Here is a 19,787-nt window from a genome sequence, read left to right on the forward strand (position 1 = left end):
GGTATAGTTCTGTGCGCTATATAGTAGGTCCTTGCTGATTATTAATTTTGTATATATTAATGTATATCTGTTAATTCCAAACGCCTAATTTATCTCCCTCTACCTTTCCCCTTTGGTAAGTATTAGTTTGTTTTCTATGTCTGTGAGTCTTTTGTGTTTTGTAAATAAGTTCATTTATATCTTTTCTACAGATTCCACATGTAAGTGATATCCTGATATGTCTTTCTCTGTCTGCCTTACTTCACTTAGTATGATAATCTCTATTCCATCCATGTTGCTGCAAAAGGAATCACTTCATTCTTTTTATGGCTGAGTAGTATTCTGTTGCATATGTATATATACCTCACTAATCTCCCCATGGACATTAGGTTACTTCCATGTCTTGACTATGCTAAATAATGCTGTAATGAACATGGAGGCTCGTATTTCTTTTCTTTTTTTTTGATATATATTTTTTTTAATTTTTATTTTTACTTTATTTTACTTTACAATACTGTATTGGTTTTGCCATGCATTGACATGAATCCACCACGGGTGTACATGTGATCCCAAACATGAACCCCCCTCCCACCTCCCTCCCCACAACATCCCTCTGGGTCATCCCCGTGCACCAGCCCCAAGCATGCTGTATCCTGCATTGGACATAGACTGGTGATTCGATTCTTACATGATAGTATACATGTTTCAATGCCATTCTTCCAAATCATCCCACCCTCTCCCTCTCCCTCTGAGTCCAAAAGTCTGCTATACACATTTGCGTCTTTTTTGCTGTCTCGCATACAGGGTCATCATTGCCATCTTTCTAAATTCCATATATATGTGTTAGTATACTGTATTGGTCTTTTTCTTTCTGGCTTACTTCACTCTGTATAATCGGCTCCAGTTTCATCCATCTCATCAGAACTGATTCAAATGTATTCTTTTTAACAGCTGAGTAATACTCCATTGTGTATATGTACCACAGCTTTCTTATCCATTCATCTGCTGATGGACATCTAGGTTATTTCCATGTCCTGGCTATTATAAACAGTGCTGCAATGAACATTGGGGTACATGTGTCTCTTTCAATTCTGGTTTCCTCAGTGTGTATGCCCAGCAGTGGGAATGCTGGGTCATAAGGGAGTTCTATTTGCAATTTTTTAAGGAATCTCCACACTGTTTTCCATAGTGGTTGTACTAGTTTGCATTCCCACCAACAGTGTAGGAGGGTTCCCTTTTCTCCACACATTCTCCAGCATTTATTGCTTGCAGATTTTTGGATCACAGACATTCTGACTGGTGTGAAGTGGTACCTCATTGTGGTTTTGATTTGCATTTCTCTAATAATGAGTGATGTTGAGTATCTTTTCATGTCTTTGTTAGCCATTCGTATGTCTTCTTTGGAGAAATGTCTATTTAGTTCTTTGGCCCATTTTTTGATTGGGTCATTTATTTTTCTGGAATTGAGTTGCATAAGTTGCTTGTATATTTTTGAGATTAGTTGTTTGTCAGTTGTTTCATTTGCTATTATTTTCTCCCATTCAGAAGGCTGTCTTTTCACCTTGCTTATATTTTCCTTTGTTGTGCAGAAGCTTTTAGAGGATCCTGCTGTGATTTATGTCGGAGAGTGTTTTGCCTATGTTCTCCTCTAGGAGTTTTATAGTTTCTGGTCTTACTGTTAGATCTTTAATCCATTTTGAGTTTATTTTCATGTGTGGTTTTGAATTATGGTTTTTTCAGATATATGCCCACCCCACTCCAGTACTCTTGCCTGGAAAATCCCATGGATGGAGGAGCCTGGTGGGCTACAGTCCATGGGGTTGCTAAGAGTCAGATAAGACTGGGTGACTTCACTTTCACTTTTCATTTTCATGAATTGGAGAAGGAAATGGTAACCCACTCCAGTGGTCTTACCTGGAGAGTCCCAGGGATGGGGGAGCCTGATGAGCTGCCATCTATGGGGTCACACAAAGTCAGGCATGACTTAAGCAACTTAGCAGCAACAGCAGCAGATACATGCCCACAGACTCCAATTTTGATGTCAACTTCTATATCTCATCCTTCCTTACTACTTGTTTTGCTTAGATCTAAGCAAGTTTATTACAAAGTCTAGGTCCCTTCCTTTTTTGCCAGTGGTAAGTTCAAACCACATCAGCCCCATCCCTCTAGGCATGTAAAAATTCTCATCCCAGTGCCATCTACTAACCAAGATAAAATTCCCAAACTGGTTTCCTTCCACACTCTTTCAGTCCTTTCTCCATCCATTTTGGGAAGCCTGACCTTCTCTCCCCACAAACTCTCTTCTTATAAACAGTAAACATTCTCATTCCCTCTTAAAGTGTATGTGTAGTGTCATGAATCTTAATATTCTCACAGATTTGGGGTTAAGGTATCCACTGTGTACCTGTGGAATAGTTAAAACATTAGCCAAAAATTCAAACTATTGATCATGACAAACAAAGATGCTTAGAATCATGTTTTAGTACTTATTATAGGCAAGCTATTTGGAAGGCATTGAAAGCAGCAGCTATTTGTCAGAAGACTTTTTGAACAAAACTAAAACTGATTTAAGTAAAAAAAAAAAAATAGGGTTTTCTGGAAAGACCACTATTGGTTCTCAAAATTTGAAGACAAGTTAATTAGGGATCACAGAAACCTTACCAATATGTTTGTAACATTTGGCGCTCAATCTCAGACTATTCTATGAACATTGTCTTTTTGCACTTGGCTTACTCAGAATTTGATGGTCTCTCACTTGCTATCCTGATATAGGAGTTCAGTTTCTTCAGATGACAACAGATTTCTGAATTCCATAGAAATAGGGGCATGGACTCAAATGCCACCAGGATAAATAAGATTACTCTGAATCTCTGTGTAAATCAACTGCATTCTCTCTTAAGTAAGTGTTAAGTGTAGTTGCTCAGTTGCGTCAGATTCTTTACCATCCTATCGACTGTATGTAACCTCCAGGCTCCTTCATCCATAGGATTTTCCAGGCAAGAATACTGGAGTGGGTTGCCAATTCCTTCTACAGGGCGATCTTCCATACTCAGGGATCGAATTCACACCTGCCGCATTTCCGGCAGGCTCTTTACGATCTGAGCCACAAGGGAATCCCATAACATTCTCTCTTACTACAGACCAAATCAGGCTAATGTCTTGAAGAACAAGGTCCCTAGCAGAGTGAGACTTATATTACTTGAGCAAGAGGGAGAGAAAAAACAGTTTTTCTCTGTTTCAGTTGTAGAATGGAGAAAGCAATGGCACCCCACTCCCATACTCTTGCCTGGAAAATCCCATGGACGGAGCAGCCTGGTGGGCTGCAGTCCATGGGGTCGCTAAGAGTCGGACACGACTGAGCGACTTCACTTTCACTTTTCACTTTCATGCTTTGGAAAAGGAAATGGCAACCCACTTCAGTGTTCTTGCCTGGTGAGTCCCAGGGACGGGGGAGCCTGATGGGCTGCCGTCTATAGGGTCGCATGGAGTTGGACATGACTGAAGCGACTTAGCAGCAGCAGCAGTTATAGAAACCTGATGAGATAGTCCAATTAATCTTCATCAACTCACATTCTCACCTGATGGCCTAATCACTGTACCAATGGTGAGGTACCAACAGTGGCCCATCTGTGATCAGTTGTACCCTTTCTGTAGCTAAGAATGCTATGCATGCATCTATCATGTGAGAGCTGGAACAGAGACAGGGCAGTCTCAGAGGCAAGAAGTGTCCACACAAATGTGGACACTAGGAGAGTCATTTTATGAAGCGTCTCTACCATAATTTAGTGTACTGTTCTCATAAACATTGATTTTTTTTTCTTCTGAAACAAAATAGATTTCTCAAATTAAAATAAGAAAACTAAGACTCAGAGAGATTTTTTTAAAAAACCTCTTTTTTTTAATATTATTATTATTTTTTTAATTTTAAAATCTTTAATTCTTACATGTGTTCCCAAACACGAACCCCCCTCCCACCTCCCTCCCCATAACATCTCTGTGGGTCATCCCCATGCACCAGCCCCAAGCATGCTGTATCCTGCGTCAGACATAGACTAGCGATTCAATTCTTACATGATAGTATACATGATAGAATGCCATTCTCCCATATCATCCCACCCTCTCCCTCTCCCTCTGAGTCCAAAAGTCCGTTATACACAGCTGCGTCTTGCCATCTTTCTAAATTCCATATATATGTGTTAGTATAACTAGTGGACCAAAAATTTATTTCCAAGCTCTTATGATTTCAAGATTGTAAAAGATTTCAAGATTGATCCTCGTATACAATGTTCATGGTGCCTTTTAGAGATCTACTGCTTATCTCAGCAATGGGGAAAACTCCCATCCCAACTAATGTATGAGACAAACCACATAGTTAAGAGCAAAAGTATATCTATCTCCAATTTCAACTGTGGATCACAGACTAGCAGATATAAAAATATAAAATGTGATTCCTCATATATCCTTTCCTGTGTGTTTCTTAGTTTCTGATCTACAATATATTCATTAAATAGACATCTTAAGAGACATATTTTTAAAAGGATTATATCCTCAAAATGCATTTATTTTTAGAAGTAAAATTATCATTTAATTTATTAAGTTTGTGCTACACAAATTTCATTTTTGCTCTGTCTTTTTAAAAGTTATCAATGCCTTTTCCTCACAAAGAAATCTTACTGACACTTCAATTTCCAAGACACTTATTCTCTATATTTTACCTTAATTAGTATCCTAGTAATTCATGAGTAGCCATGCAGAGCCAATAAATGCTTTTACTTAGCTTAGGTAGTCAGGTGTGTCTTCTTGACTGAAATACACATTGCATGATTTGAATATTACCACCTTCTTCTATGAACATCTGAAAATATGTGAACTGTCTCGGTAAATTTAGTGAATAATTTTCATGCTTATTTCCTGTATTCTGTTTCATTCACAGAGGCTCTTTGAATATATGTGATTCTAAATGAAATTGAAATTATGAATAATTGCTATTAATAATTTGAATGAAAGTATTTTGGCTAAGTTATTGTAATATTAAAAATAAACAAGATTTTAGAAGGATGTATTTATTGAAGTATGATGGACATAAAATGAATTGCACCCATTTAGAGTGTGTGAGTTCATACATTTTGATATGAATGTACAGCCATGAAATCATCACCAAATTCAAAATAATGAACACATTCATCATCCCAAACATTTCCTGAAGCCTCTTGGTAATGCCTCTAGAGCCTCTGTACCATTTGTTGAAAAGCTTATCATTTCTCCATTGAGCTACTTTTGCACCTTTGTTGAAAATCAGTTTTACATATAAATATGCATTTATTTTAGGAATGTTTTCTGTTCCATTAGTTTCTCTATATATGCTAATACCACCCTTTTTTGATATATAAATTTAACATTGCATTTAATTTTGAAAGAAGATGCTCTTTTTAATTTTTCAATACAGCAAACTATTATTTACAACAAACTATTTATTTTATACTGTGAATTAACAATATAGTCTTGGAATAAACCACACTTTGCCATAATGTATGTTTAAAACATTATTGGAGTCATTTACAAAAAACTTTCTTAAGATATTTTTGAATATACATTTATGTTCTCTAGGCTTGATTTTATTTCTTTCTTCTTTTTTTTTTTTACATTTTAACATGGTTAATTTTATTTTTTTATATGTATTTTGTAGTAAGTTATCTAGCCTTGATAACAGAATGTGTCAGCTTCATAATGCTGAGAAATTTTCCCCCTAGTATCCATTCCTGAAATGTTTGGTAGAATCACCAGTGAAAATACACATGCTTGGAGTTTTGTTTGTTTTGTTTTTTTCTGTGAGCTATTTTACTAAACATTAATTGAAAATATAGAACTATCTTTTACAGTGAGTGTTAGTAGTTCATGACTTTCAAAGATTTCAAAGATTTGCTTATTTCATCTAATATTTCAAATTTATTGGCATAAAATAGTCAAAATATTTTGTTATTTTCCTTTTATTAGCTATAGATGTTCTGGTGATATCACCTGTGTCATTTCTAACACGGTGTAAATTGTGTTTTTTTTTCTTAGTTTTCTGAAGAAATTGGCAGCCCACTCTCGTGTTCTTGCCTTAGAAATCCCATGGACAGAGGAGCCTGGCAGTCCATGGGGTTGTAAAGAGTCGGGCATGACTTAGTGACTAAACAACAACATTTCTAACACGGAGTAAATTGTGCTTTCTTTTTTGGTTTCCTGGCCAGTTTGATAAAGTTTTAACAGCTTGGTTTATCTTCTCAAAAATACAAATTTTAGGTTTTTTTTTGGATTATTTTTTAATGGAAAAGTGGGATGTCTTTTTTCTTTCTTTCTTTCTTTCTTTTTTTAACACTAAAAACATTTTGTATTGGAAAGTAGGTAAACAACAAAGGGACTCAGCCATGCATATGCATGTATTAATTCTCCTCCAAACTTTCCTCCCATCCAGGCTGGTGCATAACATTGAGCAGAGTTCCATGTATCATACAATAGATTATTTATCCAGGGACTTTGGGAAGGTCATGTACACATTGCTATATTTAAAATGGATAACCAAATTTTACTTTTATAGCCTTTGTCTATTGTATTTCTCTCCTTAATTGATTTCTGTCACTAATAGATTAGCTTTACCTTCTGATCCTCTATGTGGTGTTAATATTTTTACTTTCTTAAGGCAGAAATGAAACTCTTTAATTTGAAACTATCCTCTTTTTCTAATTTGTGTACCTTGTAGCTGCATATTGTAATATTTAGTATGTTGTATTTTCATTAATATTCAGTTAAAATAGCTTCTAATTTCCCTTTTATTGTTATATTCATGGGCTATTGTAATTGTTTTATATTTCTTTTAAATATTTGGATAATTTCTTACATAATTCTGTTTATCAACTTCCAGTATAATTCCTTTATAGTCAGAGAACATGTGTTGTATGATTCGAATTTTTTTTAATTCACTTAAACATTTTAGTTTTTTTTTTTTCTTTTTTGCATGTGGGAGGTCAGATCCAGTTCCTTTTTTTCAGTCTTAGTATGAAGTTGAACTCCACATGGGGCTTTAAATCACATGAGAAGAAAGTGTGGGCTGAATAAATGTTTACTCTGTATAAAAGTATATACAAGCATTTTTCAATAATGAGTTTTTCAGTTTAAATAAATTATAGATTTTTGGAAGAATCTATAAGAACTACTAAAATTGTATATTCTTCTTTCAGGGGAAATAAATATATATTTTATTGCCAATGTATTTATTACTCCTCAATAAACACTTGTTTAAAGAGCTGTGGTTTTCTTTCTTACAGGTGAAATATTTGATTCTTTACTGACTGAGCCACCAATGAAGCCGAAAATCTTTTATTGACTACTATTTTAGGCTTCCCAGGTAGCTCAGTGGGTAAGGAACCTGCCTGCAATGAGATGAGGGAGACATGGGTTCAATCCCTGGGTCAGGAAGATACCCTGGAGGAGGGCATGGCAACCCACTTCAGAATTCTTCCCTGGAGAATGCCATGGACAGAGGAGCTTGGTGGGCTACAGTCTATGGGGTCACAAAGAGTCAGACAGGACTGAAGTGACTGAGCATGCATGCACGCATGCACTATTTTCAATTGCAGTTTAAAAATCTGATCATTATCTCAAAAGGTGCTTAAATAATGCAAGTGTGTCATACACCTTTAGACAGAACTCCAGAGGATGTTAGCATACATGACACCAATGGCTTTAAAGTTCTTGACCTGACACCTTTGTGCAACACTGTCTGTATATTTGATCTCAGAACAAATAGGCACTATTGTCTTCTGTACATGCTTTTCAATGCATTTGGCCAACCAACCATGGGCTTTTGTCTTCTAAACATGCTTTTCAATGCAGTTGGCCGACCAACCTAAACTTAAGTCTGCTCCATTCCTTACTGTGTTCTCAGGTGCAAACTGAGCTTTATAGATCCCATTCCATTGGGATGTGAGGATGTGCTGAGATGAGCTGTGAAAGGCACCAAGTCATAACAGCCTCCACTTGGTGACCTCCCTTCTCATTCTTCAAAGGAAAATCACCTTCTGTCCAGCAGTGATCTTGGCCTCTTTTAGTTAGATAAAACTAAAGTATGGTTTCTCCTATTTAAATTCCAGATACAACATTTAGATACTGCCAAGTATAAAACAAACAATAAAAAAGAAAGAACAGCACCATAAATACAGTGTGAAAAGATTGGTTGAAGCCATCATGAAAAGCAGAAAATAAGCACCCTACACAGTTCATAAACAAAAGCAAATGTCCAAGGTCCTGAGTGCTTCGGTCTGTGATTTGTGGGTTCCTGGTGCCACAATTCAGGATACAGACACTGCCACCCAGGCTCTCATTATTCTTAGCTTTGTGTTTTCATTCACTGCCTCTAATTTTATAAAACACAAGCAAAGAAAGGTTGTGGAAACACTGATTAATTGTTTTTATTCCAAAATCACAGATTAGAAGAAAATTTTACCATCACTGTATGTAGACTACAATGTCCTTACTCTTTAATCCTGAATGTTTAAAGATAATTATCACTTTCTCATGTATTACAATGCTGTTGATGTACTTATAAATCTTTATAAAATATAGTTTTTAAGAAATATTTAAGAAATGTACATACATACTGAAAATAAGCCCAAAGCTACAACTATTTATATTTTCCATCTTCTCCTTGGCTTTATTTTAATGTATGTAAACATTCCACATGACCCTATTGTTGCCTGTCACATTCAATATAAGTATTGCTCATCTAGAGGAATTTTGAAACACAACATTTATTTCATTTTTAGTTGTCCAATGTGGGGGAATTTGAGCTGTTTTTAATTACTCACTGTTTTCATAGTCATTTGTTATAAAAATCTTTGAACAGTTTTTTCCCCCCTTTGACCATTTATTTCCTTATAAATTTGTTGCTTGATATTACAAGAAATAATAGATACATATATTTGGATTGATATTGATACTTATTGTAAAATTGCTCTCTGGAAAGCACAAGACAGTTTATACTGACAACAGTGTTTGAATACTTCAGCTTAACCCTGTCAATATTAGATTATACCCACCTTATTCATTTTTGCTTATATATAATAAAAACATGGTATAAAAATTATTATTTAGTATTATTAAGGACAAAATTTGCATTTATTTCTTAAATATCTCCTTCTAGCTATCAAAAATATTATTTTATAGCAAGATACCTTAAAAATAGGTGAGTAAGGTTAAAAATCAATTAACAATCTCATCTCTACAAGACAGATATATGATAAATATAGAGACATTAAAAATATATACTTATATAGAAGCACAGTACAAATGTACATTTGTAGACTGACATGCATGTATGCATGCTTGTTACATACTATGGCATGCACCATTTCTAGTGTGACAATACACTATGGGCACTGACTCCTGTTAATGAATTTCCTCCCTCAATACTATTTTCATGTTATATGATATTCCATTTATTGGAGTATCTTCGTTACTGACCCATTCTCATATCACTTAATATTAAGTTGTAATTTTGAGTAGTGTAAATCACATTTCAGTGCAAATTACTATCTGTACACACTTACATACATCCTTTGTTAATTTCTTGGAATAAATTCTTAAATGTGGAGTATCTAAATTATGGAAAATTTTGCCAGAAAAAAAATTGGGACTCTCTCTCTCTTTTATTAGTACCTGTCATCAAGGGCATGCCACAATATTTGTAACACTGGCTCTACGAAAATCTCATAATGTCATGTCAAGAGAAATTTGAAGAAAGGAAAATAAATAGAGGGGAAATCCTTGTCCCTTGCCTCCTAGATTAGCATGAAAAAGACATAGACCTAACTATTAAGCATATATATTAGTCTTCTCAGGCTGCTATGACAAAATACCATAAACTGGGTGACTTAAATAGTGGAAATTAATTTTCTTGCAGTTCTGGAGGCTTGAAGTTCAAGATCAAAGTCCAGAAGATTTGGTGTCTGGGGAGAGCTCTTGCCCTAGCATGCAGATGGCCACTCTCACAGTGTCTTCACCTTGTAAGCAGAGAGACAGAGAGAAGGACGAGGGTGGTGAGACAGCCGTTCTATGGGGCTAGAATATGGGTTCTCACACTTGTGGCCTCTTTTAACCTTAACTACCTGCTGAAGACTGTCTCCAGATACAGCTGCACATGGACAAGGGTAGCAACATATGAATTTTGAGAGGATACGGTTCAGTCAGTAGGACGTGATGTGTATTTGGTCTTAACTGGCACTCCTCTGAGGTATTTTTAATGAGTTTTCTTCAACAAAGAGAAGTCAAGGACATTAACATTTGGTCCCACTACTTTCTATCAACAGGTCATGAACAGTGCTAAAAGTCTCTACACAGTGCCATTGTGCTTCTCAAAAATAACATTAACATGCCTATAGTATTGGGACATTGCAAGAAGCAAATTAAATACTTATATGAATTTTTTTAGTACATTTCTTATCGAAGATCATGTACTTTTTCCCTTATTTCATCTTTCAATGTTTCCTTTGTTCTTTTTAGTTTCCACATTGTTATATAATTAGGAGATTCACTACATTATATAACACGGAGTCAGAGATTTGTTTAATCTACCATTTGTTCTCTGCCACATATAAGATCATACTCCTTAAAAAAAAAAAGGAAACAAGAGAAGAAAAGAAAACAGAGAAGGTAAGGAATAACATTAAATGAAATTTCTTTAATGCTAATTTTGAGAAGTTAAGCATGATAATTATGTTATGTTGTTTAAAACAACAACAACAACAACAACTTGATTTTAGGTGTTCAAAGTAATTTGACATTTTGGTGATAAAGCAGGGAATCTCCCAAGCATCATGGTTTTGTTAGCAAGCATACTGCAATCTGCATACCCCAAGGCATCTTCATTCACACACCAAAGGAAACAACTGGGAAACGTCATCCTAGAGTTGCCATGAAAGGACATTTAGCTTGAGGTGAGAAAATCCTGCCACCATTCTGAGGAGTGCTTCCTAAAGAGATGGCAAGTGGGAAGCTTGGATTAAGTTTTCTAGTGTTGAGAGGGCCTCAGGGCTCTATCACAAGTATGAGGAAGAGTCCTTGAGATAGACTTCCCTCAAGCATAAAGTCACAAAAAAATAAAACAAAAATCAAGCAAATAGCTCAAGAAGGTCAGTTGTCATTTGCTACATAACCACCCACCTCAAAGTGCAGAGGCTCACAACTCTGTGAGTCAGCAATTGGGGCTTAGCTTAGCTAGGATGGGTCATCTGTGCTATGTAGGTTTGGCCAGGATCACTCACAGGTCAGAAATCAGCTGGCTGTTGCTGGCTTTTTCTTTTTTTAATTAAAAAAAAAAATCTGTATTGAAGTATAACTGATTTTCAATGTTATATTAGCTTATGATATACAGCAAAGTGAATCAGTTTTACATATAGATAAATCAACTCTTTTTTCAGATTTTTTCCCATACAGTCATTACAGAGTATTGAGTAGAGTTCTCTGGGCTATACAGTAGATTCTCTTATATTTCATGGTGGACAGTGAGTGAGCAGTGATGATGGAAGAAACTGAAGCATCTGTTGCTAAGTGCAATAGTCTAGTCAAAATTCTTCTCATCATGCTGGGAGCAGAGGTATTGAAAGTGACGAGAGAGAAAGCAATATCCAATGCACAAGCACCTTTAAGGTCTCTGCATTATGCTGACTCTTGTCCCAAAAGTCATGTGGGCAAGCCCAAAGTCAATGTGAAAGGAAAACTCTAAGCCTCCAACAGCCTGGATTCTATGTAGAAGGCATAGTGGAGACTATGGACATTTCTTCAGACTACCAGATTATGAATTGGTTTTACTTTTCATGTACAAACCTCAACAATTGTTCAACACTAGAGCACATATTTGGCACCTCACACTTAGTCCTTAAATTAATAATAGTGTATTACTCTGTGCCAGGCAATATTCTAATTGCTTACCATGCATTATTCTTCTCTAGCAATCCCCGTAATAGTCCAATGCTTACATTATCTTCAAGGTAAACATGGACATAGTGATGGTACATAATACATCAGCATTCACTCAACTAATGAATGTGGAGTCAAGGCAGGCTTCAAACCAAGTCAAGTAAGAACACGTTACATGTCCTCCTATTAAACTGATCTGTTGAGGAAAAAAGGAATGGTGTTTAACTGGAGGAAAGAGGGAGGGAGGGAGAGAGCAAAGAAGAAGGAAGGGAGGGAGGGAGGGAGGAAGGAAAGAGAAAAGGGAGTGAGGGAGGAAGAGAAGGGGAAGGGGATGGAGGCAGTCAGGAAGGAAGGACGGAACAGATTTTCCAGAAGCTTATGCAATTAAACACAGGTTATATTTGGGGAAAATAATCTCATGGTAGGACTTGCAGTCCAATCCACAAAATTTAACTTTTAGACCCTGATAGCACAGTTGAACATGACGTAAAGTGCTAAAAATGTGAAGAGGCTAATACCCCCCACATCAGATTGTCTATTCAGGAGTCAGAAACCAAAGATCCAGGAGGAACATTTCACTGATACAAGTAACCTCTATTTTTGAGAGCCCAAATAAGTAAATTGTAACACTGTTCTCCCAATATGGAGGATAGGCATTTTGAACACACACACAAACACAGATGCATATACACACATATTCACACATACACATATATATTTAATGGACTAGTGAAATAATTTAGTAAGGAATCCAATTACCTTTCAACCCTAATAAGAACAGTTCAAGTCCTGCATATTTGTGTTTCATATGAAGTTATAAAATGTCTAGATAAAAATCTCCGTGGTGAGAACAGAATGTGTGGTTTACAATAGGTTTGTGCACTTAAGATAAGGACTCCTGCAAATTAAAATGAAGCCAAAGTTTCCTCCACCCTGTGACTGGCAGAATGGCTAGCATAAGATGTCAAAATCACTCATATTGCATAACTCCATTTATTTGAAATTCTAGAAAAGGCAGTACTCTAGACACATAGTATATCTGTGCTTGCCTGAGGTGAGAGGTTAGGAGAGGTGATTAAGAACAATGGGGGTATGAATTAGATGTTTGAGTGGTAGAAATAGTCTATATAGTATGTGGCTATATATATTTTTCAAAACTCACTGTTTTGCACATTTAAAATTAGTAAATGTTATTGTATGTTTAAAAAATAATGGCTAGTCTCTCCAATAATTATGGTCAGTAGAATTTATTAACTATAACAACTTAAAAATATATGCCCTCATAAACATTTTTATTTCATATATTAATTTTGAATTAGATAGCAAGTATTTATCCACACTCAAAGAAATCTAAAAACTTCTTAAAAATGGAACAAAAGTGCTGAGAAACACACAATACTGTTAACAGCTTCTGGCTGCTCCTCACTTAGTTACATGTTTGATGCTATTGATTCATTTAATAGGCATCTTTGTTATATAATTATCAGATACTGGTGCATTCATTTTCTGACCACAGGAAAGTCATGACCAGCTGAACTTAAGGAAATATAACCAAAAGTAGAGTAAGCAGAAAGAGAAAACTGCCTTGAGGACAGTAAGTTTTTGCTGCTAAGTGTGCTCTCTCCTAACATTAACTAGAGAGGTCACTTCTGAGTGTTTTATCCCTAGAATCTAGATATGAAAATTGTCAGCCCCAGAACTATTCCCAGGTAAAAATCCTAAAGTGATTAAAATGTGTCTGTGATGCCCCCTATTCTGTGATCTTCTTCATCATTGATAACCTGCAGGCCTTCCCTTCCATCTTCCAGGACCTACCATTTCTTGCATTTAGTCCAAATGGATAAGTGATATTTCATGAACCAGAACTTTCTTTTACGTCCCAATCCTCAGAATAACTAAGATCTCCAAATCCTAGAACAGAATTAAATGACTTTGGTAAAGAAATATTAGCTAACTTTTATCCAATGTCAAGAAAGCCAACTCAGCTTTTTGCTCTGAAGGCTTTTCCTTCCACTTCTGTGCTCTGTGATATAAAGTGACAATGTTCAAAATTAGCTGGAAGGCAGTTCATAAAAGTGGAAATTCTAGGTCTCAGTAAGCCTAGAATTACATGCAAGTCAGGGAAAAAGGGATGATGTTTTCTTTCTCAAGACATGTGCATCCTATCACTCAGGGAACCAGAATTTGAATGGTTCATATTTGTATATATTTTTTAAAGTGAACAATGCACATAGTCGCTGAAGTTATTAATTATTTCATGACCATCATAAAACCAGTTTTTATTGGCTGGCTTTATGTTGTGTTATTTCAATAGGCTAATTTTCTAACAAATTTATAATTGCTTTTACACCCAGCAAAGGCTAAGTAATATCGTTGTTACAATAGGCCAAAAAAGGGAAGGTTTATCAGCAATCTGAATTGAAGAAGCATAGAAGAATTGACTCACCATATGATGAATAACTTCAGATGTTCTGTGCTATGTTTGTTCACATTCTATTTATTTCATGAGTGTAATCAATTTCCTATTAGCTATAGTGGAGTACTAAGAACACAATAGGACTTCCCTGGTGGCTCAGATGGTAAAGCGTCTGTTTACCACGTGGGAGACCCGGGTTCGATCCCTGGGTTGGGAAGATCCCCTGGAGAAGGAAATGGCAATCCACTCCAGTACTATTGCCTGGAAAATCCCATGGACAGAGGAGCCTGGTAGGCTACAGTCCATGGGATCGCAAAGAGTTGGACACGACTGAGCGACTTCACTTCACTTCAAGAACACAACAAATTTTTTTGAAATAACTGATGATTTTTAGCATCAAATTTTGGAATAAACTGTAAAATTAATCGACCCATAGGCTAACTGTAGTTATAGTAATGACTTAATTGCTAACTATGAAAAAGTAACATTGATAAAGATAATGATTCAAACCATGGCTAATCCCAATTGCAATTTAAAACATTGAAAGAAAGTATAAAACAAATTTATCTCTTCTATTTAACTGCAACTTTTCAATATTAATATAGGAAAATATTTAAAATAATTTCAAATAAGCTTAATTTGAATTTGCTTGTTTCCCATGAGAGAGCAGTGGATGCCAAATTGTATTACTCAGAACCTCTTCCTATTTCCTTGGGCTCCTGGCAGTGGAAATTCTTCCAGTTACTGAGAGTGAGAGCCTACAGCTCTCACTTTGGTCCCTCAACTCAGGAACGTGGCAAAACTGTCCATTGCCCAAGTCCAGCTCATGTTCCCCAGGCAGCCTGTCCAATCCTGGTTCAGGAGGATTGTTCAGATCCAGAGCTTCTGTCAGATCAGCTGAGATATTTGCAGAGACTGTGTTCAACTTCTCCTTTTGTTCAATATTGATCCCAAGGATATTTCCTAATAATTTTAAGCATGAAAATAAGACTTTGGGTGATACAACATTGTAAAGCAACTATACTCTAATTAAAAAACAAACAAACAGACAAATATGGGTGATATATAGATTTTTATGTTCTTAAATCTAGCATGTAAGTCATGCTAACACTTCAAATTAAAAGAAAACAAATTAAAATGCTGAATAAAATATAAAATATGATAAAATATTCATTTGGACAGAAAATGCACAATTCTCCTACATTATAAGTCAAAACAAGAACTAAGATAAAAGAGTGGAACTAGGAATCAAGCTTTCCCTAAGAAATTTCTTCAAATAAAGGTGACATTTGTGATCTTGTAGATGCAAGGGATACAAGAGACAAAATTTTTTTTTTTTCCCTAGGGGTGGGCAGTTGTACAAAAAAAGAGTGCTGTATCAAATGTGAGGCTGCTACCCTTAGAAATTCTGGCCTGTAGGATCATTTTTGATTAGTGTTTAGGTATATGGGTTTCAGGACTGTTCCTATCAATTCCAGAATTGGTAAGAGTACTCACTGTGCCTAAATAGTTTGCATAACAGTATTACTTATAATGAACATGTATATTCTTTCTGGGATTCAGGAATTTGGGATGTTAGACATGATTAAATTCCAATAAAATCCTTGGGCCATGGATCTCTAATGAGCTTTCCTGCTTAACAACATTTCCTAGAAGTGTTCACAATCCAATGCTGGAGGATGTATGCACATCTTGTGTGACACTTGGATGTTTGTGTCTTCTGATTCTTCTGGGCTTTGTCCTATGTGCCACATCCTTTACAGATTTTCTTTCTATCCTTGTGATAAATCATAGCTGAGAGCATGACTATCTGCTGTGTTTATTGAGTCTTCCTAGTAAATCATCAAACCCAAGGGTGGTTTTAGAAACTCCTAATGTGAGAGTCTTATTGTGATCTCTCAAAAGCATACACCATCTGTGTAAAGATGAACTAGTTAGACATGCCAAATGGAACAAAATTATTCCCTGACTATATGAAGAACATTTAGTAGTTTATTTAAAAGAGTAATATAAAGACAATCAATTTTTGGTGTGCACAGTTCCATGAATTTTATCACATACATAAATTCTGTAATCACTGTCACATCAGAATAGATTTTTCTTTCTATTAATAGATGAGAACTATTCATCATCATCATTTTCATTATTTTATTATTATTTTTTTAACAAATAGAACTTTTGGTACATGTGTAGAAAAATATTTGACTAATTTCAGATCATAATGTGTCTCCCTATTGTCTTTCACATGTTGTGTATTCTTGTTTTACATTTAAATCTATTAATAAACCTGGGTTAATTTTTATATAAAATATGAAATTTATTTTATGATTTATTTTTCTGTACATGAATACCCAGTAGTAGAAACACACTTTATGGAAGATACTATCCTTTATCCATTGAATCACCTTTCAACTTTGTCAAAAATAATTTGGCCATATTTCTATAGGCCTGTTTATAGACTCACTATCATCTTATTAGTCTGTGTGTCTGTTTTTACTAATGTCTAATTGTCTTTGTTGCTATCACTGTAGCATATTTTAGAATGATGTAGTAAAATTTCTGAAACTTTATTGTTTCTATTTTTCAAGTTTTTTTAGCTCTTCTAGTTCAGTTCATTTTTAATTTAAACTCTAGAATTAATTTAATTGTATTTATGAACAATTTCACTGGGAATTTGATTATTATTGTGTAACTGTGCTACTTTGGGTAAAACATCTTGTATACTGTGTCTTCCAATCCATGAACATGGTATATCTACCCATTTATTTGTATCTTCTTTGACTTTTTTCATCAGTGTATATACTTTCTGAATGCAAATTTTCCCCAAATCCAAAAAATCTAATTAAATATTGAAATTACACAAAGTATCTTTCAAATTATAATTTAATTAATTTAGAACACATAAATTAGAAATAGAGAAAAAAAAAAGAAGCCCAAGAAATCCATAAAATCCCTAAAACTTGGTAATTAAGCAACACATTCCTCAATATATGCTATGTCTAATGAGAAACGCTGGGCTGGAAGATACAAAAGCTGGAATCAAGATTGCCAGGAGACATAAATAACCTCAGATATGCAGATGAGACCACCCTTATGGCAGAAAGTGAAGAGGAGCTAAAGAGCCTTTTGATGAAAGTGAAAAAGGAGAGTTAAAAGGTTGGCTTAAAGCTCAACATTCAGAAAATGAAGATCATGGCATCTGATCCCATCACTTCATGAGAAGTAGATGGGGAAACAGTGCAAGCAGTGTCAGACTTTATTTTTTGGGGCTCCAAAATCACTGCAGATGGTACTTGTAGCCATGAAATTAAAAGATGCTTACTCCATGGAAGGAAAGTTATGACCAACCTAGACAGCATATTCAAAAGCAGAGACATTACTTTACCGAATAAGGTCCGTCTAGTCAAGGCTATGGTTTTTCCAGTGGTCATGTATGGATGTGAGAGTTGGACTGTGAAGAAAGATGAGCACCGAAGAATTGATGGTTTTGAACTCTGTGTTGGAGAAGACTCTTTGGAGTCCCTTGGACTGCAAGGAGATCCAACCAGTCCATTCTAAAGGAAATCAGTCCTGGTGTTCATTGGAAGCACTGATGCTAAAGCTGAAACTCCAATATTTTCGCCACCTCATGTGAAGAGTTGACTTATTGGAAAAGACTCTGATGCTGGGAGGGATTGAGTGCAGGAGAAGGGGATGACAGAGAATGAGATGTTTGGATGAACATGAGTATGAGTAGACTCCGCCAGTTGGTGATGGACAGGGAGGCCTGGCATGCTGCGATTCATGAGGTCACAAAGATCGGACACGACTGAGCTACTGAACTGACCTGGATGAGAAATCACAAAGGAAATTTAAAAACAAAACAAAACAAAACACACACATTAATTTAGACCTATTCATGATACTGTACACAAAAACTAACAAAATTTAACTTAAACTAAAGTTGATAGCATAATGTCTACAAAAGCTACATAAAATTTAGAAGAAAACTTAGAAGAAAATCATTTTAATTCTAAGCAATTCTGGCTAAGCAAGATATAGTTCTTGCAAATGAAACCCCAAGCTCAATATATAAAAGAAAATTTGTTAAATTTGAGATCATTAGTTTTTAAAAGATTTACATTTCTCTATGAACATTTTCAAATCAATGATAAGAGAAAAAAAAAACAATTAAAAAATAATACTAGTGCAAATGTTGCCAGTCTATAACTATGCAAATGACTTCTGAATGTGGCAAAAATGAATAGATTCTCTTAGGTGGGGTATATAGACCTGTAAGTTAAAGCCTCCATTGTAAGAAATGTAGCATCTTACTGGTTCCCTCATTAATTAAGAAGTTAAATAAAATCTCTGCCAAGTGTAAAAAAAATTAAAAATAAATAAAAAATAAAAATGAGCAAAAGTCTGAATAGTTATTGCATCAAGTAAGTATATATATAACAAACAGAATAAAAATGCTCAATTAGGGAAATGAAAATTAAAACAAGTTACCTTGTCACATGTCTTAGGATGAGCATATTCATAAAGACAGATGAAGATTTGGAGAAAATGGTACATTCATACCTTGTTGGTGAGAATGTAAGATAATAGAATCATTTTGTAATCCATTTTGTCTTAAAGCCATTTTCTTAAAAATTTAAAAATAACTTACCAAATACCCCAATGGTTCTTCTCGTAGGTATGTACCATGAAAAATGAAAATATATGTTCACACAAAGAATGTGCTGCTACATTCTCAGCAGCATTTTATCTAACGACTGACAATTTGAAACAACCCAGATGTCACTTTTAAATGGATAAGAAAATGTGGTCATATGATAGATTATTTTTCAACAATACAAAGAAATCAAATGCTATGTGCAATAACCTAGGTGAACCCAATAAAGTATTAATCTAAACGAAAAAAGCTAGACAGAAAATATTACATATTTTATGATTCCAATTACAGAAAATGATCAACAGAAGAAATCTGCAGTGTTGGAAATGAGATTAGTGATTATCTGCTGCTCAGAGGAAGAAGGGGGAGAATGACTGTGAAATGGTTCCAAAACTACTTTTTTCTAAACTTTGCACAGCTCCAAAGAATTCCAAAACATCATTTAATTTTACCATGAAAATGTTTACCATAAATATTTTGTCAGTAAATACTTTGTATTTCATTTTATACTTTTGAGTTTCTAAAATATTAATGGTCAGAAAAAAATAATATTTTGGTTATTTCTCCTAATTCTATAATATTCCTAATATATTAAAAATTTTTTTTTCTGATATTATAGCCTCCTGCCTCCTTCTTTCCTAGGAAATGATAGTAGACTACCTGCTTTGATAAGATATTTTCCCTGTAGCTTTTCACCTTTTCCTCCTCAACTAGGATTAAGTCTAACTTGAATGAAGAGCATTCTCTTGTGTCATCTACTCAGTAATTGTGTGATGTGAT

The 19,787-nt window shown here is 35.1% G+C and overlaps 1 pseudogene; it reads right to left on the bottom strand.

Moving 5' to 3' along the window:
- The window catches only part of LOC128046850 (3-beta-hydroxysteroid-Delta(8),Delta(7)-isomerase-like), a 50,278-nt pseudogene extending 31,304 nt beyond the window's left edge, over window positions 1–18,974 (bottom strand).
- Window positions 18,975–19,787: the final 813 nt, after the last annotated feature.

This window comes from Budorcas taxicolor, chromosome 4, assembly GCF_023091745.1.
Source record: "Budorcas taxicolor isolate Tak-1 chromosome 4, Takin1.1, whole genome shotgun sequence".
Classification (NCBI taxonomy): domain Eukaryota; kingdom Metazoa; phylum Chordata; class Mammalia; order Artiodactyla; family Bovidae; genus Budorcas; species Budorcas taxicolor.